General features: G+C 33.6%; 1 protein-coding gene across 2 annotated transcripts in view; it reads right to left on the reverse strand.

Moving 5' to 3' along the window:
• Positions 1 to 23,769, reverse strand: part of SGCZ (sarcoglycan zeta) — a 921,176-nt gene that overhangs the window by 57,356 nt on the left and 840,051 nt on the right. The gene's annotated exons all lie outside the window — the stretch shown is intronic.

The raw sequence follows: 23,769 nt of genomic DNA on the forward strand, positions 1-23,769 counted from the left end.
ACTCTTTATTACTACTGAATGTGAATCCATTTTAGATTCAATATTGCAAATGTATGTGTATATCTACATATACATACATAACATATATATATTTAGTGTTCTCCAATGTATCTTCTAATCAATAATTTTCTTTATTAAAATATTTTAAATAAATACAATTACATCATGTAATTGAAATCTATTTTCAATTTATTGGACAATTTTGCACATTAATCCATCCACAGTCCACAAAGCCAGCTCCCATACGTGGAAAACGTAATTAATTTGAGAGTGAGCAGGGCTTCAGCAACAAGATCAAACTGGTCAGGGGGTGAGGAATTGCTATTTCCATAACAGTGATTTCTTTCTTTTGGCATAATGCATTTGGCATATGGATCTGTATCTTCCCCTCCTGTTAAGATCTGGAACATCCCTCTGCTGCTGTCTACATCAGAAACTCTTGGCAGGTACAATGTGGTCCACTCAGGGACCTGGGCATAGCACCCTTTGTGCATATTTCTTTTCATTTCTCTCTACATGTGCTATGGACTGAATGTTTGTGTATGCCCTAAATTCATATGTTGAAATCCTAACTTCATAATGTGATGGTGTTAGGATATGGGGTCTTTGGAAGGTAATTAGGTCATGAGAATGGAGCCCTTCTGAATGGGATTGGTGCCCTTATAAAAAGACACAAATAAGTTTGCTTTCTCTCTCTGTGAAGTCTATGGAGTGAGGACACAGGGAGAAGCTGGCTGTCTGCAAGCCAGGAAGAAGCCTCTCACCAGACACTGGATTTGTTGACACCTTGATCTTGGACTTCCAGCCTCCACAACTGTGAGAAATAAAAATCTGTTGTTTAAGCCACCCAGTCTATGGTATTTTGTTACAGCAGTCCAAATGGACTAAGACAATGTACTACCATTTTCTGTTAGCTATATGACCCCCAGGAATTCAAAACAGGAGATTATATTTGCATTCCAAAATGCCCTCTAAATTTAAAATTGTGTCTAGTTTCTAGTAGGCATTTAGTAGGAGAATGCTGTAGAGGTGAATGAGTGCAAGACTCAACTTTCTTCCCCTTTCCTTAGTCCTCAACCCCACCTCAGCCCTACTCTCAACCCTAGTCCATGTGTTTTAGTACCTACACTTAAGTAACTTACACCTCCCCATCATCATAGCTCCTGAGGAGTACTTAATAAGAGGAAGACATTATTCCACACTGGTAACATGTGGGATAATTTCTCTGAAAACAAGAAATTTTTCTTATATTCTGAAACTACATATATGTTTTCAGGTCCACAAAGAAAATGTGAAAACCTCCAGTGAGAACAATGCTAAATACTTAAAAACTGGTGTTAACCATGCAAGCTATCAAGTTCAAAACACCATGAATTGTATTTTAAAGTCTGTTCTTTTAAGCAAATAACTTTCCTTGTGGGATTTAATGGTAATATTGCAGAAACCATGGAAGACCTATCGTTCCTGGTCACCATCATTGCATTTAATCTTGCAAACACTATTTCAGCAGCCTGTGTTCAGTTGATTTTGTTTTCTTTTCATCATGGCCTAACTTTCCTGTATTGAGCTTTTAATCTTTGAACCATAATAACTCAAATGGATGAGTTTCAGTTGGTGGTTGACACTAATGGCCCTAATATTAGAATAATGACTTTAATAATGTCTCAAATGGATGATGTTCAAAAAGCCATGTTTGAGGCCACATGTGTTGATAAAAGTGATTTCTGAGTTTTGAGGCTTCTGTGTTTCAATCTATCTTCAGGGCACTGAGGCATACATTAAATATGAACTGCCTAAAAGATATTACAGATACTATACACGTAAAACTTAACATGTACACTACCTTGCTTCCTTCAAATATATTTAATCATTGGGTGAATTGATCCACAAAATATATCACTGACTTTAATGACACTGAAGTATATAGATCTCTGTGCTTATAGATACATACATACCTACACACTATATACACACACACAGCAGCAAGACTTTTCTTGGCATATACTTAATGTTGTTATATGGGAGACAATTTATTAACATAAAAATGCTATATTATAAGTCACAGAAACTATTAGAAATATAAGTTAAGTGTCTGGATGTGGCAAAGTAAGTTGAAATCTTAATTCATTACATTTAAATAAGCAAAAGAAAATAAGCAGATTAGAAAACATTTATGCACCTGGAATAGAAGAGATGCATCTAGGCCATAAATAAATGCATAAAGACTCATCCAATTGAAAAATAGATATATACATTAATACAGCAGACTACACTCTATTCAACATATTAGTATAATTACAGAAGGCAAAATTGCAAGCAATTAGCAATGCATTGATAATAAGTAAATATTTTAAGTCAGAAAATAATTTTGAATGTATTGTGCTTCTGTATATTACTTTTCTGCAAATGGAAAGCACTTAATATATGTAATTGGACATATATTGCATTGTTGTGAATACTTATGTTTGAAATAAATATATTAGGCTATATGAAACTGAATTTATTATATCCTAACATGCTTGGTGTTGTCTTATTCTGTGTTTCAGGTTTCAAGTTAGCACCTCCTATTCTCTAGGCTAGATCACCTTAGGAGCCAGTTGTTCAGAGGGGCAGTGACGTCCACTTTAACCTTGTCTCAATCAAAGATGCCTCCAGAGTTGCAGGAAAGCAATATGTCTGAATGTCTCTGGGTAAAGAGCTCCGATTCCTTAGCAAATAGATCATGGGAGACAAGTTATCCAGGAAGCTCTATATTTTATTAGTCATCTTAAACACCAAATTGCTAACTAAAGTATCAAGACTAAGTGCTTCTTTCAGAATATCTCTGAGATGTTCATGTCAGCAACTTCAAAAATCAAAGAACAATTAGGTATAGAACAAGAGGGAGATTGATCAAGATGGCAGAGTAAGAGGATGTGGAGTTCACCTCCCCCCACTAACACATCAAAAATACATCTACATGTGGAAAATGTCTCACTGAAAACGAACTGGAAACTGGCAGAAGGACTCCTGTACAACCAAGGCTGTGAGAAAGATCCACACATAATTGCGCAGGAAGGGAAGGAAAGCGATCAGGTTGGGACCTGTGCTCCCTGGGAGGGGACTCAGAGGAAAGGGAGAATACAAAGGTGAACACACTGGGGAGTGAGAGGTGAGAGCCACAGACTGGGCGCCCGGGTCCTGGGGTCCTATGTGGGGAGACCAGCTGCCTTGGCTGGTTGGAGGACCTCTGGGGCAGGCAGGAGGGCTGTGGGAAGGGTGGGCTCTGATGGTGAGCAGCGTGCTCACTGGCTTGCCCGCGAGGCAGGACTGAGAGGGCAGAGACAGGACTGCTCCGGAGCTGCCGGGTTTCCCACGACCACCTCAGCGTGTGCCCCAGACCGAGCCAAGCTAACACTCTGGCGATGCTGAGCATATTTTCATGTGCCTGTTGGCCATCTGTATACTGTTGGTGGGAATGTAAACTGGTGCAGCCACTGTGGAAAACAGTATGGAGGTTTCTCAAAAAACTAAAAATAGGACTACCATATGACCAAGCAATTCCACTACTGGGTATATATCCCAAAACACCAAAAACACTAATTCAAAAAGATGCATGCACCCCAAGGTTCATAGCAGCATTACTTACAATTGCCAAAACATTATGGAACAACCTAAGTGTCCATCAATGGATGATTGGACAAAGAAGATGTGGGATATTACTCAGCCATAAAAAATAATGAAATTCTGCCATTTGTAACAATGTGAATGGACCTAGAAAATGTTATGCTCAGTGAAACAAGTCAGACAGAGAAAGACAAATACTGTATGATATCACTTATGTGTGGAATCTAAAAAATAAAACAAAGGAATGTACATAGCAAAACAGAAACAGACTCACAGATATAGAAAGCAAACTAGTGGTTACCAGAGGGGGGAGGGAAATGGGGCAAGATAGACATATGGGATTAAGAGATACGAACTACTATGTATAAAATAGACATGCAACAAGGATATATTATTGTACAGCAGAGGGAATCATAGTCATTATCTTGTAACAACTTTTAATAAACTATAATCTGTAAAAATACTGAAACACTATGCTGTACACCTGAAACTAATATAATATTGTAAATTAGCTATACTTCAACTTAAAAAAGAACAAGAAAAGAGAACTGGCAGGAAAAAAAGAAAATATGTAAGCAAAATAACAGGTTTTTTAAAAGGATTGAAGTGTTCAATACATATCCAAATATTTTCTCTAGTCCATTTAATGTTCTGTATAGATTCTTTAAAAGCAAACAAACAAAACAACAACAATGTTAAGTCCCTCAGAGATGGCTCCACTGCCCTTTTTGGAAGGTTCACATTTCTTACAGTCATATTTAGTGTCCAAATGCATGTTTTGCAGACAAGTAGAGAGGCTCCGTTAATTATGTACTGGCTTTGCATTTTCTATGTTAAATCAGTCAAAGACATGAACTGGAAAGTTTTCTTCAATAAAAAGAAAACAAGGCAAAGATCAAAATGGATATGTCTGGTGTGTTTTCCTCAAGCATAGCAGGATGAATCCTTTCTTCCTATATAACTCTAATTTTGTATGCCTGTCAATATTTTCAAGGTCTTAAAGAAGAGCATTATTAAAAGATTAGAAATTCCCACAAGAAAAACAAAAACAAGATTCAATACAGTCAACTAAATTCAGTGTTCTGAAATTGCTGATTTAGAATTATCATGGGTCAGGAAAAAACCAAACCAAGTTTGAAACAAAGTAAGCTGCTTTCATGAAATATAAATGTAAATAAGCCTGTAGTTTATTTTATTCTACACGATGTGTGTCATTAAAATCTTGCACGTGGAAAGTGCACTCCGAGTGTACGGGGTACAAGAGGAGAAGAAGCAGCCGAATAAAGGAAAGGCCATCAGGGCCAGGCTGGGAAGCTTGTCTCAGAAGAAGGGCTATTGAGCCTTGGGATCTGCAATCCTCATGGCATCTTGCCAGAGATCAGTCTTTGTTTCTTTCACTCTACCCTCAGGAACTGCCCTCTGTTTCGGAATTGGAGGAGCAGCTATTCTTCCATCAGCAAATAAGGTAGTTATATTAGCTCTGAGGTTATATTCACCTTTGTAGCCCTACCTGGGACTCCCTACAGTCCTGTGTCTAGACCGATGCCTTGTGCACAATATTCCTCAATTAAAGTGTGTTTTTAAGTTGAAATGAATTCCATGACTCTCCACCATTTGAACTTTTGAGCCTTGTTTATCACTTCCTTGCCCATCTATACTATCCCTACGATCACATACGATTGCTCACCGTCATCCTTTTCTAAAAAGTTATGAAAAACTTATGCATATAATAATTATATAAATAATGTTACCCACCACCCCACTGAATACATATCTACTATTTCCAAAATAGGTGAAACTTTCAGTGTAACCTTTCCTTAATCATATGTCCCTTCATCCTCAGGGAGCTCCAGATGTCAGCAATGTCCCCAAATGAGTCTTTATCACTCCCATTTTATAACCTTACTACTTATGTATGTATCCATCAAACATTTTTCTTATTTTTGCATGTTTTGCACAAGATACACGCACACATGCACAGACACACCATTTTATTTTATTTGTATTTTTCAGTGACTAGATTTATTTTGTTAAATTGTAGCTCTGGTTTATTCACCTTCACTGCGATATTCTATCATACGGATATACCACAAATTAGTGATCCATTTTCCATTGAAAATCTTTTAGGTTGTTTCTAGGATATCAGAATCCGTAACAATTATGCTATAAATGTTTTTGTGTAAGGATCCTTCTACACTTGGGCAAACGTGTTCTAGGGCTTTTACTTGGGTGTGGGATGGCTGGACAGCAGAGTGTGTACTTTAATTTTACTAAATAATAAAAAGTTGCTTTCCAAACTGGTTGTATTGATTTACATTCCTACGGAGAAAGTATGAGTGTTCCTGTAACTCACATCATTGCAAACACTGAACGTTAAAAGACTTTAATTTTTACCAATCTGCATGTTAAAAGGTATGCCACTATGGTTTAAATGTACAATTCCCTGATTGCTGTTGGAGTAAACATCTTTTTTATGCCATTGCTCCACAGATTCTTTCCTGACAATATACTCCCCACAGTCAGTCCATGGGGGCATGTGAGGCCAACTCTTTCTCTAGAAGTGGTTCAGTTCTCATAGGATATTATTCTCTCTGACCAAAGCAGTTAATCCATACACAAGCACGTGACTCAAACACTCCTGATTTTTGCTCTAAGTTTTGAAAAAGAGGCACATTCTTCTTTGAGATCAGACACTGAGCATGATATAAACTTGAAGCTTTTAGCTGTACTTCCAACATGGAGAAAGTCTGCCTGAGAAATCAGCCAATCAGTGAAAGGGAGAAAAAAAAAAAGAAGAGAAAGAGAAGGACAGAGAGACATTCCTGAAATTATTGCTTAAATAGTCAGATCCAGTCAGAAACAAATGAATCAAGCTCTGAACTTTCCAATTTTATAAATCAATAAATTACTCACTGACCCCACTCATTTTGAAGAGTTCATAAATTTTGAATTGGGTTTCCTTTAGCTGAATTCTTTTACTCTTTATTTTCTTCTTTAAGTTTCTATGTATTCTCCTCTCCGTCATGTTCATCTTTATTAAACAGAAATTCTGGAAATGTTCCACCTTTTAAGTATCACTGAATTTCCCCACAAAAAATTCATCAGTCTTTAATTAAAAGGAAAAAAACATGCTCTGTACCTCTAACTTAAAAAGCATTAATATATCAAATGTTACTTCATAATGACAAAAAATTGATTCACCATGAATATTTAGCAATTTAAATTATTATAGGTGTAGAAACATGATGTCAAAACAAAGCAACATTTGACAAAACTACAAGAAAAACTAGCCAAATGCAGATTCTTGACAGGAGATTATAAAATCTTTTCTCAGTAACACAGCAAAAAAAAATAATAATGGGACAATTAAAACATTTTTATCAACGTTGGCATATTGGTCATGCATTGAATCCTTAATCTAAATACTTTAGGGACTTCCCTGGTGGTCCAGTGGTTAAGACTCTGTACTTCCAATGCAGGGGGCATGGGTTCGATCCCTGGGCAGGGAACTAAGATCCCACATGATGCACAGCGTGGCCCAAAAAAAAAAAAAAAAAAAAAAAAAAAAACCAAATATATATATACATATATAAATAAAATAAATACTTTAAAGTGCTCCTTTTCAATTGCATATTTTTTCCATTTTATTGGAATACAATTGCCTACTATATTATATAAGTATAAAGTTTTCAGCATAATGACTTATATATATTGGGGAATAACTGAATATTTTATTTGACTATTTTATCTCAACCTACTCTATTAAATACCTTAAAAAGTGTATCATTACTCTGGCTTAATGCAAATCTTAACAGATTACAGCATGAAAATTATAGAGATTTTTATCTGACCACATTACAATCAATCTTAAATAACAAAAGTTAACTGATATATCCCCATATGTTTAGAAATTTTAAAACTCACATTAAAATAAGCAATGGGCAAAATTCTAATAATAGTTGAAATTAGAAAGTGTTCCAAACTAAACAATGATTACGATATTATTATCAACATTTGTAAAATATGCTAAATCAGTACTTACAACAAAATGTCTAGCCTCACATAGCTATATTGGAAGGGAAGAGATGCTAAAAATTAATGATCAAATATCCCTCTATGCTGAGAAGCTAGAAAACAACAGCAATAAAACAACAAAAAAATAAATCCTCAAAATGTAGATGGAAACAAATAATGAAGGGCAGATATTAATGAAATAGAGTACAAATCTATAATATACTAGATCAATGAGGTCAAAAGTAGATTTATTACAACTAATAAAATTGACCAATTTATGGTGAAATTAATTAATAAAATATTTAAATATAACAATACATATCAGTAATAAAAAGGGACATTACTACAGATATTATTGATGTTCAAATGGTACAAATATTTTATAGCAACATTATATCAATAAATTTGAAAATCTGTTTGACTTTAAAAAATGCCTACAAAATATTACTTACCATATTGACTTAGGAATAAACAGAAAACCTGAGCACTCCCATTATAATATAGCATAACATAGTACAGAAATTACATAAATAATTTAAAATCTTTACATATATACACATACAGACATGCGCACACACACACACAGAAATTCTAGTCTGTGCTATTCAGGAAAGAATTAATTTGAATACAAATTACAACTCTTAATGAGAACAGAATAATACGAAACACTCCCCAACTGATTTCATGAAGCTAGTATAATTCTGACACAAAAACCTTACAGAGATAGTACACTGAATAAAAATTACAGTATAATTATACTCATAAACAAAAAATCAAAAAGCCTAAGTAACACATTAGCCCACCATGTTTACTCCAGGCATGTAAGAGTGGTTTATATCTGACACTCAGTAAATGTATTTAACTATCTTAGAAGTTTTAAAGAGAAAAGACAGGATTAGCTCATAGAGGTATAAAATTTTTTTGACATAATTCAACATTGTTCATAAGAAAACCATTTACCAAACTTTGTATCCTTCCCTGATAAAGGGATCCATAAAAACATATTAAACCCCTGACACTTAATAATGAAGTATTGAAAGCTTTCCTTGTAACATAAGGAAGTAGAAAAGGATACCTACTATTAACAGTTGTATTCAGCATCATTCTAGATATCATAACCAGCGGAATACAACTAGAAAACGGTTTGATAATTTATAAGAATTGTAAAGGTAGAAACAAAACTAGATTATTCACTGATGACATAATTCCATACGTAGAAAATCCAAAGAATCCACAAAGATATTCTTAGAATTAGGAAATCAATGTATCAAAGTCTCTGAATGCAAGGTCAATATATAAATATCAATTTTATTTTAGAAAATAAAAGGTAAATGATATTATGTATAATAGAATTAGAGATAAAACTGTCATCATTTTCATACAATAAGAATTTGTTTAAAGAATAACAAAGAGGGCGTCCCTGGTGGTGCAGTGGTTGAGAATCTGCCTGCCAGTTCAGGGGACACGGGTTTGAGCCCTGGTCTGGGAGGATCCCACGTGCCGCGGAGCAACTAGGCCCGTGAGCCACAGTTACTGAGCCTGCGCGTCTGGAGCTTGTGCTCCGCAACAAGAGAGGCCGCGATAGTGAGAGGCCCGCGCACCGCGATGAAGAGTGGCCCCCCACTTGCCGCAACTAGAGAAAGCCCTAGCACAGAAACGAAGACCCAACACAGCCATAAATTAAAAAAAAAAAAAAAGTACTTAAATTAAAAAAAAAAAAAAAAGAATAACAAAGAATCTACAGAAAAATAATTAAATGATTAAGAATTTAACATACTGCTTAGATAGTCAAGAATGAGTCTTGATTCCAGGTTTTGGATCCAAGTTTAGTTTTGTAGAGTCCAAAGTCTACAGGTTGTCTGTGCTACTGTATCAGTAGATGATAAATCCCTCTCACAATAACACTTCTATATTATACGCCCTTGTCCTGGACACAAATTACACACTAAGAAGCATTCATTTATGTTGAAGTGGTATTTAAACAATGTTTTTTTCAGTCTTATACGATCCAAAGTATTAATTATCAATAATTTTAAAGTATTTATTAAATATTCACTATATTTCACAAACTAGGTTAACGCTGAGTATATGAAAATAAAGAAGAAAAGGGTTTTACCCAAGGAGATTATAGTATATTGGAATTGCTAAACAATTATACAAGGCTGATAAAACAAAATCTATATTGATTGTTTGATTAGGTTTATCAGCGTTACTTCCTCATTAGAGGCATCACAATCAATGTACAGATCCTCACAGGTACAGCTTTAAATAGCAGCTTTAAATAGCATAGCTTTTTAAACTAAAAACACATATTTTAAAAAGAAAGTGTTTTTGAAGAGAAGTGCCATAGACTACAATTTCCCCTGTGTATGCGTAATCTCTTGTGATTTTGGATCAGTTTACTTGATGATACTACCAGAGCAACATGTGCTTAATAAAAGTATATTTCTAACTTGAAACTACAGGAAAATTCATTAGAGCACAATGAGATTTAGTACTTTCTAAAATAGAGTATCCCACCCTAATGGTTGTATGGCAACAACAGCTTTATCAGTGTACATGCACGAACTAATACTAAGAGGAAGTAATTTTCTTTTTAATTAGGCTTTATAACATTTAAGTTTCATTTCAATCTATAATATCTAATCAATAGTTTAGTTACACATCCAGACTACAAAGATTTTCCACTTCAAATGATCAATCACATCAGGCTTTCAACCTCACTACTCCACTCTAATTGGTCTTATCAAGATCTGAATAAATATTTTTCAAAATTTAATAGCCATAGACCTCATCTTACAGGATCTCTCAGTAGCATCTGACTCATTCAACACCTTTTTCCTTAAAAGCTTTTTTCATTAGACTTGAGAAACCACACTCTTGGCATTTTTACTAGCTCACTAGTCATACTTTTCCAGCCTATATCCTTGCTTTCTTCTTTTCTTCCTATTCTCTAAACATTTACATGTCTCAGAGGTCAGAATAATGATTTTTTTTTTTAACATTTTTATTGGAGTATAATTGCTTTACAATGGTGTGTTAGTTTCTGCTTTATAACAAAGTGAATCAGTTATACATATACATATATCCCCATATCTCTTCCCTCTTAAACTGTATTCTGTGTGAAAAGTCTCCAGAGCAAAAGAAAAAACTCGAAAAGAACGGAAGGAAATCCTCTCTATTTACTCCTCTCACTTCTCCATGAATCTGGGGGCTCTCATTCAGGATCATGGCTTTAAGTAACATGTATGTGTTGAGTCCAAGATTTCTAACATGTGCACTAATATTTACCTGGAAATCCAAGTTTATATAAACACCTTTTATAGATGTCTAAGGGGCATTGAAATATAGTTTGTCTCAATAAGAACTCCTGATTTTCACACACTTGCCAAATTATTTTTTCCTCAGTAATCTCCTTCTCAGTGAATAGGGCCACAATTTACCCCAGTCGTTTAGCTCTCTACCTTCAAGGTTTATCTCAGGTCCCACTTCCACTTTTTTTCCTCGGTGCCATTTTTTTTTTTCCTTCCAAGACCCTAACTGATACAGAAACCCAAAGAAAGAGGTAAATACATTGAAATATTTATTTTCATAACGGAATGACAAAAGCAAAGGTAGTGAATAAAGATTGAGTCTTTTAAATTAAATTAAAATTTCTATTAATTCAGAAACAGCATGTCTCTAACGCATTGCTTTCTTCCAGTTTAATAAAAACCGGCTGTCTAATGAATTGTTTAAATAAGGTAACGGGGTTTTCAGATAAATAAAATAAACAATATCTCTCTAAGATCTACTTTTCCCCTAAATTCATCTTTCTAATAACATTCTTACTTTCCTTAGTCTCTGGAAAGATTTCTTGGTATCCTGAATATTTCAAAATATTCAAGAACAATTATAAATAACTAAACTGCCCCTCCACCCAAGCTAAATTTTTGAACATACTAGTAATATTTGGGGTGAGGATATGATGAAGTCATTTATTTAATTAAATATTTGGGGAAACTTCCGATGCTTTTAGGCAGTTAACTGTGTTTCAGTAGAGATCACTTGAATTTGTTAAAAATAATTTTCAAAATGAACTTTAAGTTTTCTTATTTACTGATATCTATTACTCAGTGTGTATTCTCTTTTCATGCCTCATCTCCCCCTTTCAGAATAGGTATTTAAAAGAGTGTGTGTTTTTAGAGTCATCTAAAGTAACTTCCTACGCTGTTATCATCCAAATGAAGCTTTTAATTCTTTTCAACATATTGTCCTTCACTTTAATATACTTTTTAAACTCCAAGGGAATTTTCCAATTCAAAGCACTCTTTGTTATCAGATTATCCAGCTAAATATGAAAAAAAAAGTTTTATAGCCACATGTGCAGCACCTTTTAAATACTAGTCCAAATTTCCCTCACCAGCATACCTCCACCTGTCTTTCCCTGAAAATAGCTTTTTGGTGTTCAGAGAATGTAAGTAATCTGATGATGAAATTAAATGGAATATTATTAGGATATCTGAAAAACTTGTAGGGCAAATTTTTTATCATCACTTATTTATTGCAGGCATATCTAAGAGTTGAAATTATATTTCCAAAATATTCATTCTGGATATTACTGTATATCAGAATACTCATTAGGCTGTTTCTCTTTCTGATACATGTTTGGTATGTGGTCCACGGTTAGAATGGAGGTATAGGGTCTTGGGAATGCAGGCCTTTTCTATTTTTTTCTCTGCCACTCTCAAACTATGCTTCTATCTTGGAAACCAATATAGGTGCTACTGGTCATTTTAATGAGTCTCATTCTAGAGAGCAGGAAGACAGAATAAAGGGCAGGTCCATTTTTTAAAAAGACACCATCTAAAATTGTACACACCACCTTATTTATATCTCATTGGCTAGAACTCAGGCACATCTAGCTGCAAGGGAGACATATAGTCTTGAGCTGAGTAGTCATATGCCCAGCTTAGACCTGAGACTGTATTACTAAAAGAGAAGGAAAGAATAGTTATGAGGAGGAAGCAACTAATGGTATCTATAACATCATACAAGAGCTTTTATTTCAGAAATTAATCTTGATAATTGCTCAGACTTCGGAAAACCCTAAAGTCAACATTTATATGCATCTCTTACTATTCTTTTGCTACTAATGCCTGGATTCCGTATCCTGTAGGATTTCTCATCCTAATTTTAGTTGTACTAGTTTATCTAAAATAATACTGATCCCTTTGCCTATAAATGAAAGAGAGTAAGGCTACAGAAGCAGAAACCAGTTAGATTTCAGTCATATGTACTTTGTAAACACAGTATTTTGTTAACACAAAATATTTATGACTTACTGAAAAAATGCCATACAATTCATGACTTCAAAAAACAAATCACATATATAAGAAGTACTTGCTATATTTCTTCTGAAAATTCTAACTGGGTGGTGCTTTATAGTCAAAACAGAAAGCAGATAATTTTATTGTTTTTCTTTAGCAAATTACTATGTTGTCTTTTAGTATACTTTTGCATTTAAAGGAATATAAATAATAAGAAGGAAAAGAACACTGCTGTATCTATTGCTGATAGCGGTCTCCTTGATAATTAGCACCAAATATCCTCATTCAATCTGAATTTCTTTCTCAATAACATATTATTTGCATACTGTTAAACACTCTTCACTTTTTATAATTAAATCTCTAACATTTCTTCCCATAACATGTATATTTTGGAAAAGTAATATCACATTCAGATGTTAAAATGTTTTGCTACCTCCAAGCACACTTTAATAAAAATTACCAGTAAATTACCATGAATAAATTGCATATGATGTTTGAGCTTTTATTCCAGAATTCTATCTAAGCCTATCCTTAATACTTTATTTCTTTAACCTGGTTCTATATTTCTTTTCTTTCGAGCCTTCATCTTCACTAATTAGATCAGAATGAAATTGATGTCACTAGTTTCTCAATATTACCTTAATGTCATTCAAGCGCTATATCTAGCTATTTAAGATATAAACTACCATAAAGGAGAACAGAAGATAGCCTTCATGGAGTACACATTTGAATTTAGAATACAATTTTCATTTTCAAAATTAAATCATCATGGCAAGCAACCTGAAAAAGTTTAATAGAACATGAAAGAATTAAGATGTATGCTGTAAGAGACTATACTCTCACCTATTAAAATTGTATATATGTATATGATGGGTATGTATATCTGCATATACTGAAAGAAATGATAATATTTTTAACTTGCCACAGTTATATATATGCTGAGATAGCTTTTAAAATATATTAATTGTAGTTACACTGGCAGAATTAGTACTTTTTTCAAAGATCTCTTCATGGAAAACTATATCCTATAGGCTGTCAAAATCTTTTCTCCTGATTATTGATTATTGTCATAAGTCAAGTTTTCTTTTTTGACAAGGTAATACATTTATAGGATACAACAGTTAAAAGCATAATGTACACCAGAGAAGTCTCACTTCTACCTCTGCCCTAGAAATCCTTTTCTGCTATTTCCCCTAAGTGGAAAATTTCTGTGGTTCCTTTTGAATTTTTCTTTTAATTTTTAGCAAATAGAAGCACAGACAATTATATCTTTCTTAAACAAAATACACATTTTTACAATGTTTGTCCATTGCTTTTCCTATAACAACTGTAGTCCAATTTTAAATATTCTTTCAACTCATGACAATCTAAATGGATGTGGGGATATAATAATGCAGACACCCAAATCTGTCTAGCTTTGTCTGGTTCAACATGTGTTTATTTTATATTTGCATGAAATTATTCTGATAAGTTGCGACTCCTTATAGTTTAATAAGGAAACTCCTATTTTCAATAACGTGGGTTTTTTTTAATTTTTAATTTTTTAAAATAAATTTGTTTATTTTATTTATTTATTTTTGGCTGTGTTGGGTCTTCGTTGCTGCGCACGGGCTTTCTCTAGTTGCAGCAAGTGGGGGCTACTCTTTGTTGCGGTGCGCATGCTTCTCATTGCGATGGCTTCTCTTGCTGCGGAGCACGGTCTCTAGGTGCACGGGTTCCAGTAGCTGTGACACGTGGGCTCAGTAGTTGTGGTTCGCGGGCTCTGGAGCACAGGTTCTGTAGTTGTGGTGCACGGGCTTAGTTGCTCCACGGAATGTGTGATCTTCCCGGACCAGGGTTCGAACCCGTGTCCCCTGCGTTGGCAGGTGTATTCTTAACCACTGTGCCACCAGGGAAGTCCAAGAACATGTTTTATTAATCATTTTGGTGAATACATTGGTGCCATGTTAATTAAATTTTCACGTAACACAGAAAATGGAGGAATAACTACATACACAATCAGAATTCCAAAGGATTTTGACAAGTCATAATGGGATCAGATAATAGTTTTTAAAATAAACTTTGAGATAAATAAATTATATTTTTCGTAGGTATCAAGAGACATCCTTTGAAAAGCGACACAAAAACAGAATATGAGGGAGGAGAATTATCAACATTTGTGGGATAAAAGTGCTTTATCTGTTAGACAACTATGCTCAATGTGTTTAAGGAGTAAACATCATCTTAGACTGTATAAATGGAAATGCAATGCTGATGAACAAGAAAATGATCAAGCTGAACTCTGGGTTGATCAAATCATATCTGTCTGGATTACTGCATTTTATTACAGGCTTTCTGTGATGGCTGATTGTTGGTGTGAATTAAAAATGTGACCAGAGTAAGAGCACCCCTGCTAGGGAAGAGATATAAAATTAATCAATTAGTCAATATAATAAAACTACTATCAGAAGTCTAGTGTAATCTTAGTTTGAATGAATAATAGTGTCATATAAAGAGAAGATAAGTGTGCCACACATTTTGGTTATACATTGCTGGTGTATTCAGCTACCTTTTGAACTCTAAGGTTTCAGAAGGATGTTAACATAGCTGGGCATGATAAGAAAATAATCAAAACTATATACATATATGTATGTGTGTGTGTGTGTATGTATATGTATATATATATATATATATATATATATATATATATATTTTTTTTTTTTTTTTTTTGCTGCTTCTGACCAAGATGGAATATCTGGGATTAGATTTATCTTCTAGTCTGAAATGACAACAAAAAGGACAAAATATATAAAACTATGATTTTCAAGACACTGGACCTCAGGAAATGATGGACAGTGATACCTAAGAGACAGAAACAAATGAGGTGAGTCACACAATTACTTCAAGTTACTGCTTAAGGGAGTTCCCAGGCTGTGGTGCCTAGAAGGGGAACCCAGGTGGAACCCAGCAGACTTGCTGAATTGTGGAGATGGAACAGAAACTATGACAGGTAGTTTTTAGGACAGAGTACCAAAGAGAACTGAGATGCGGAGAGAAAGGAACTCCAGAGATCTGCAGAGGATTGCCCTTAAATAATCAGCAGATTACATATTACTGCAAGTATGTGAGACAACTACCCCAGGTCAGGGAAAGAAATAGAAGGAATAGTGTCTGGCATTCACAGAGTGCTCGGAATAGTACCTGCCAGATTTGAAAATAACAAAATCAAAAACAAGCAAAATAAAACAAACATCATAATTCATGGGGCATGGTTAGAGGACTCAGGAAAATCTTGAGTCATAATAGGAAATAATTAGCCCTAGACCTAGCAAAGACAGAGGTCTGTCAAAGAAGCATCAAATGCAGAACCCTGAAGGGAAAAATCTGTTTTCAATTAACTTAACTACATCCAGGACAAAGTCTGAGACTATTTATCAAAAAATACCCAGCACCAAAAGAAAAAAAATGTACCTTCCTCACATCGAACCCTGAAAGATTACTAGGCATGAAAAGAAGCAGAAAAACATGGCCCATAATGAGGATAATTGTTAATAAAATGTGGCTCAGAATTGAAAAAGATGTTTAAATTAGGAGAAAGGGATAATAAAGCAGTTATTATAATTGTATGCCCCAAAGTTAGAGATACGGATTAAAAAAAGACCCAAATAAAACTTCTGGTGATGAAAACTACAATGAAATGAAAAATACACTAAATGGGATTAGCAGTAGATTAGATGTTGCAAAAGACAGGTGAGCCTGATCCATAATAAAACATAAAGAGAAAATGGATTTTTTTAAAAATGAAAATAACATCAGTGCTATTTAAAATAACTTCCTGTGAGTTTATATACTTGTAATTGGATACCCTGAAGAAGAAGAGAAGGAGGACTGAGGATAGGAAAATATTTGAAGATATAATGGACAGAACATTTCCAAATTTGATGAAAACTATAAACCCATATCTCAACAAATCCTAAGCACAAAAATACTAAGGAAATGACGCCAAATAAAACCATAGTCCAACTGCTCAAAACAAGTGATGGAGTGCAAATTATAAAAGTAATCATAAATAAAAGACACTTTTTATACACAGAGTATCATAGATAAGAAGGGCAGCAGATACTTACTGGGAATAATGCAAGGGGTAAGATGGAGATGGACATCTTTAAAGAACCCTTGTCCCCTGCCCCCGCCAAAAGAAGAACAACCTAAAATTCTATACCTAGTGAAAATATTTTTCAAAAAAAGGGAAAAAAAAGATGTAAAACATTGAAGAATTTATTATCAGCAATCTGCACTCTAGGAAATGTTAAAGGAAGTTCTTAGAAGGAAGATAATATCAGATGGAAATAGGGATCTATACAGAAGGAAAAAGGGTAAGGTAACTATATTGGTTTGGTAAGTATAATTTTCTAATTATTTAAACTGTTTAAAAGATAATTAACTATTTAAACAAAAATAATGACACTGTATTGTGGAATTTATAACTTGTGTATCTAAAATCTGTGACTACAGTATCCTAAAAACTGGGAGGGGAGAAATGAAAGTAAACTATTCTAAGGTCCTATTGAAGAGGTATGTTATCACTTGAAGGCAGACTGTTTTAAGTTAAAGATGTATATTATAAGCACTAAAGCAACCAGAAAAATAATAAAACAAATAAGCCAATAAGGAGACCAATAGGATCATATAAAATACTCAGCTAATCGGAAAGAAGACAGAAAAGGAATAAAAAGGAAACAAAGAAGGCAATATGTGGAAAACAAATAGCATGATGATAGACTTAAAGTTAACCATATCAATTGAACAGAAATAATTTAAACACTCTGGTCAAAGGTAAAGACTTGCAGATTGGATAAAAAGCAAGACCTTACCTACAACAAATCCACTTTAAATAAAAAGACACAAATTAGTTAAAACTAAAAAGATGGAAAAAGATATGCCACATTAGTCAAATGAAAACGGGAGTGACTGTTTCAATATTAAATAAAATAAATTTTAGTGCAAATTATATTACCAAGGATAAAGAAGTTCATTTTATAGTGATAAAAAGGTCAGTTCATCTACGGGGCAAAAAGAATACCAAAAGTTTATACACTTAATGACAAAGTTACAAAATATACAAAGGAAAAATTTATAAAACTGAAACAAACCCCAAATTATAGTCAGAAATTTCAAGCCCCATCTCCCAATAATAACTATGATAAGCAGACCAAAAAATCAGCAAATATTTAAAAAATGAAACAGTATAGTTTTATATGAACCATCAGCCAAAGAAGAAACCAAAATAGAAAGTATTTATTTAGAAATGAATGAAAATGAAAACAAAATATATGTGTTGGATTAAGACTAAAGTTGACATTGTATAAATTTATAACACTAAGCATCTATATAAGAAAAGTGGAAAAATCTAAAATCAATGACCTCAGTTTTCATCTCAAAAAACTAGAAAAAGGAGAGCAAACTAAATCCAAAGTAGCAAAAAAGTGAAATAAAGATCAAAGTAGAAATCAATGAAATGGAAAAAGAAAAACAAAGGAGAATATCAATAAAACCAAACGTTATTGTTTGAGAAAAGATCAGTAAAAGTGGTAAACATCTAGTCAGGAAAAAAGTGAGAAGACACAAATTACCAATATCAGTAATGAGTAAGTGGCATTGCAACAGATTCAAAAGATACTAAAAAGTTAATAAATATATATATTATACATGACATATGCCTACAAATTTGAAAACCTGGATGAAATGGACATATTTCTTGAAAGACTCAAACTACAAAAGCTCACTCAAGGAAAAATAGATAAATTTCACGGCCTTATATTTATTAAAGATATGAATTTATGTTTAAAAACATTCCTGTAGGGACTTCCCTGGTGGTCCAGCAGTTAAGACTCTGCATTCCCAATGCAGGGGGCCTGGGTTCGATCCCTGGTCAGGGAACAAGTGACCCAATTTCAGCATGGACAACATATTTGAATAGACATTTCACCAAAAAAAAAAGAATGTTTAATGAGCCCATAAAAAGATGCTCAACAATATTAGTCAGCGAGAAAATGCAAATTAATGCCATAGGAGATACCACTTCACACCCACTAGAATGACTATCCCTAAAGAGAGACAATAGTAAGTGTTGGCAAATTTGTGGAGAACCTTGAAATGCAAAATTTTTCAGCCTCTTTAGAAAACAGTTTGGTAGTGTTTTAAATAAACACAAATTTACTCAGCAATTCCACTCCTAGATACCTACCTAAGAGAAATGAAAGCCTGAGTATACACAAAGATTTGTACATGGATCTTCACAGCAGTGTTATTCTTGATAGCCCCAAGCTGAAAATGATCCTTAGATTTATTAACCGGTGAATGAAAAAACAAAATGTGGTAAAGTTGTACAGTGGTATGTATTCAGAAATAAAAGTCATGGGGTTACTGAAACACATGCCACCACATAGATGAGCCTCAAGGACCACATATTATGTGATTCCATTTATATCAAATATCCAGAAAAGGCAAATTTGTATACTATAGAGGAAATAAATTATTGATTGACTGGGAAGGCATATAGGAAAGGGAAATGACTGCAAATGGGGAATAGGTACATTTTGGAGGCAATAGAAATGATTTAAAATTGGATTATGACAATGGTTGCACTCCTCTGTAAGTTTACTAAAAACCACTAAAAACCATTTTAAATACATTTAAAATGAATGTATTTAATATTATGTAAATTAAGCACTAACAAAGCTGTTAATAAAGTTTCCTTAAAGAAAACATAAGGTCCAAATGACTTCACTTATATAATGGCCAACTCTAATACACATTTAAGCAAAAAATAATACCATTTCTATACTGTTTCTGAAAATAGAAATGGAAGGGACATTTCTCAACTTATTACAAGGCCAGTATTATTCTGATACCAAAACGTGACAGATATTACAAGAAGAAAAATCTACAGGTCAATATCTGTCTTGAATAAAGAACATCTTAAATTTTCAATGTAATCATATATATAAGCAAATCAAATCAAGCAGTATTTATAAAAAAGATAATATATCATGATGTTTATCTCAGGATAAACATAAAAATCAATGTTCAGCTTCTGTAAACAAATCAGTATAATTCACTACATTATGCCAGACTAAATAAGAAAAATCATATGATCATCTCATTAGCTAGAAAAAGGCATTTGCAGAATTCAAATTTCATTTATTATAAAAATGCTTAGTTAACTGGCAATCAAAGGGAACTTAATCTCCCTGATGAAGGGTATTTATAAAAATCCTAAAGCTAACAATATCTTCAAAGCCTGAACAAAGAATGTCTCCTTTCACTACTCCTATTGAACATTGTACGGGAGGGCCGAATCAGAAAAATAAAAACAAGAAAAATAAATAAATAGCATATAGTTTGGAAAGGAATGAAGGGATTTGCATACGGTTTGGAAAAGAATGAAGGGATCTGTAGATGGCATGATTCTAGAAATCTAGAAAAAAGTTACTAAAAGTAATGTGATTTTAGCTAGTTTGCAGGATATAAGGTCAACATACAAAAAAAGTAAATGTACATGTTTACACTAGCAATGAATTAGTGGAAATTTAAATTAAATGTAATGCTATTTATAATAGCCCCCAAATCATTACTTGCTTTAAATCTAACTGAACACATACAAGTTCTGTATGCTGAAAAATCTGAATCACTAAGGAAGAAAATTAAAGACCTAAATAAATGGTGAGATACACTGTGTTCATGTATCAAAAGACTCAATATTGCTAAGATATCAATTCTCCCCCCAAAGATCTGCATATTCAATGTATTCCCAATAAAAATCCCAGAAAGAATTTTTGTACAGATTGACAAGTGGATCCTAAATTTTTATGGAAAAGAAGGTAATCTAGAACACTCAAAACTATTTTTATGAAGAACAATGTTGGACAACTCACAGTAACTAATATAATAGTTTACTATAAATAATCACATAGAATACTGCAAGAATCATGACAGTGTGGTACTTATGAAAGGACAGATCCATAGATCAATGTAACAAAATAGAGAGCCCAGGGATAGAACCACATATATTATAAAATTAATGATTTTTGGTGTAAATGCAATTTAAAAGAGGGGAGATAGTCTTTTTAACAAATGGTGCTGAAACATTCAGATGTTCATTTAAAAAAAACCAAAAAAACAAACTTGGTCCCTACCTCACAATATATATGAAAATTAAGCCATAAAGTCAAAATGGATTGTAAACTATAAACCTTGTGAGTAGAACATAGAATAAAATCTTTGTGACCTTGGATGAATCAATGATATTTTTAGAAATGTCATTCCAAGTATAATCCATTTTAGAAAATTGATGCATTCAAGTTCATCAAAATTAAAAACATCTGCTCTTTAAAATACACTGTTAAGAAATGAAAAGAGAAGCCACATACTAGAATAAATTATTTATGAAATAAATATCTGAACTTCTGTTCAACATATACAAAGGACTCTCAAGATTCAATACTTAGAAAACAACCCAACATTTAAACAGACATTTCATCAAAGAAGAAATGCAAATAGAAGATAAGCACATCAAAAGAAACTCAGTATTATTAGTCATTAGAGAAATACAAGTCAAAACCATTACATACACATTAGAATGGCTAGAATTAAAACAAAACAAAACAGAACAAGTTCTGGCCTGGATATGGAGCAAGTGGAAATGGTCATTTAGGCAGGCGGTAACACAGAATGGTACTGCCACTTTGGAAAACAGTTTGAAAGCTTCTTATAAAGTTAAACCTACACTAACCATATGACGTTGTAACCCCTCTCCTAGGTATTTACCCACATCAAATGAAAATTTACGTTTACATAAAAACCTGTATGCATATGCATATAGTGGCTTTATATTCACAATCACCAAAACCCAGAAAACATCTAAATGTCCTTTCACCAGTCAGAGGATAAACAGACTGTGGCACATCTGTGCAATGGAATACTCCTCAGCGATAAAAGGAATTGTATTCACTAGCCTCTCCCAATTCATCTGTTACAGTTCAGGTTTTCCTACCTCTGGCAGTGATTCCCCCAGGACCAGAGGTTTTAGCTCATGAAGAAACTCCATTAAGTTGCGATTCTCTGTAATCGCCTGTTGGTCTCTCCAACTCTGAGTGCAGCAGTTTGCCCTGTGACTTCCCTTCTCTTATAGATCTAAGAAGAGTTGTTGCCTTTTCAGTTTGTCCGGCTTTTTGCTTATTAGAACACAGTGGTGTTGTCCTCCGCTTCTTATATGCTGGCTTGAAAACTGGAAGTGCAGGTTTGGTTTCTGGTTTCTGTTTTTATTTTGTTTGTTTAAGAATTGGAAAACACATTTTCTAACACACCGCCTATTCCTAGCAGATTCTCGGTATGTGGTGGCTGCGATCAGCACATTGTTTTTTCTTCTATTACTTTCTGAGGCTTCTCTTACATATTTTTCTACTTCTTAATTTACATAAATTAAGGAATGGTCAACCTCTTTAAATTCACCAGCTTAAAGATCTAATTAAGAAAATTTAAAAGCAATGTCACCTACTAAATTTTCAGAGTGGAAAGCAGGGCTAAGGACCATCTGTTTGTAAGCACATTAGCAGACATGGGATTGAACATAACTTTGATGACTGGGACTACAATTTATCGTTAATTTTATTATCCCCGTATATGAGCTAAAGAGCTCCCTAGTCACAACTTTATTTGGAAGAAGGTTTTTATCTATTGCTCTTTAAACAGTTTTTCAGTGAATAAAACTAGTTTTATACTTAAAATTCTTTCTCAAGATAATTATCAACTCTGTGCAATTTCTTACTGAGTTTCACAAAGAAAAAAAAAAAAGAAAAAAAATCCAGGAGAATTCTAGGAGAATCTTTTAATACTCTACATTGATGAAAGGCAGATTGATGTAATAAGTTTTATTCTAAAGCCATGTTAATGTGAGAATATATGCAAATATTTGATTAAGGATTTTCTATTTTACTTCCTTCCAAGATATTTTATGAAATGCTTAAGGACCCCTTGGTGATTTTGTAGCTTTAATCTAGTATGGAAGTTATATTGAGTTCCTTCTTTGTGTATATAAACTCATCTTCCTTTTTCCTAGAACTTAAAGTTGTTCAGTGCACTACCCAGTGATTTTCTGATGTCCCCTGGAACATTTTAAAATAGAATAAAAATGCATTTCTCTGAATCTTAATAATTCTAATGATATATTTGTCTACTTGGCTTTTAGTTAAAGTTCAATCAGCAAAGGTACTGATACTATTCTATACAAAACAAATTGGTAGATGCTGTAAGACCAAAAGAAAGCTGAGGAACTTTTCTAATCTAGGTTCATAAATGAGTAATGTTAGTGGAGCAAACCACTTACTTTAGTTAACACAGAACTTTTACAAGTTTTTAATACTTATTGTAAACCTATTCCCCTTGATTTTCATAACAAATCTCCCCCACTCATATGTACAAATTCTTGTTTTCCTAGTATCAATTTGATACCCTAAATTTTATTTTTGGCATACTTTTTGGCAACTACAGTGGGATAATGTGTTTTGATCAGAAAATTAGATACCTGACTTCATTTTCAGTGATGGCAAGGTCCAAGCTGCTACCATGGGAATGTCTGGATGAAGAGAAACAGAGGTCACTGGAGGTCACTGGAGGTGAGCACCAGGAAGGCAATGCCGAATGAAACATGGTTCTTGCCCTTAAGGACCTTATGCCCTCAGGTGGCATAAGGACCTTATGGCCTAGTGAGGGTTATGATAAAGAACCAGGTAATTACAGCAGAATAAAATTAACACTATGAAAGGGTGAATTAGAGGGCACTTTTTGTGCACACAACTGG

The sequence above is a fragment of the Balaenoptera physalus genome (genome assembly GCF_965194825.1).
Source record: "Balaenoptera physalus genome assembly, chromosome: 21".
Lineage (NCBI taxonomy): Eukaryota > Metazoa > Chordata > Mammalia > Artiodactyla > Balaenopteridae > Balaenoptera > Balaenoptera physalus.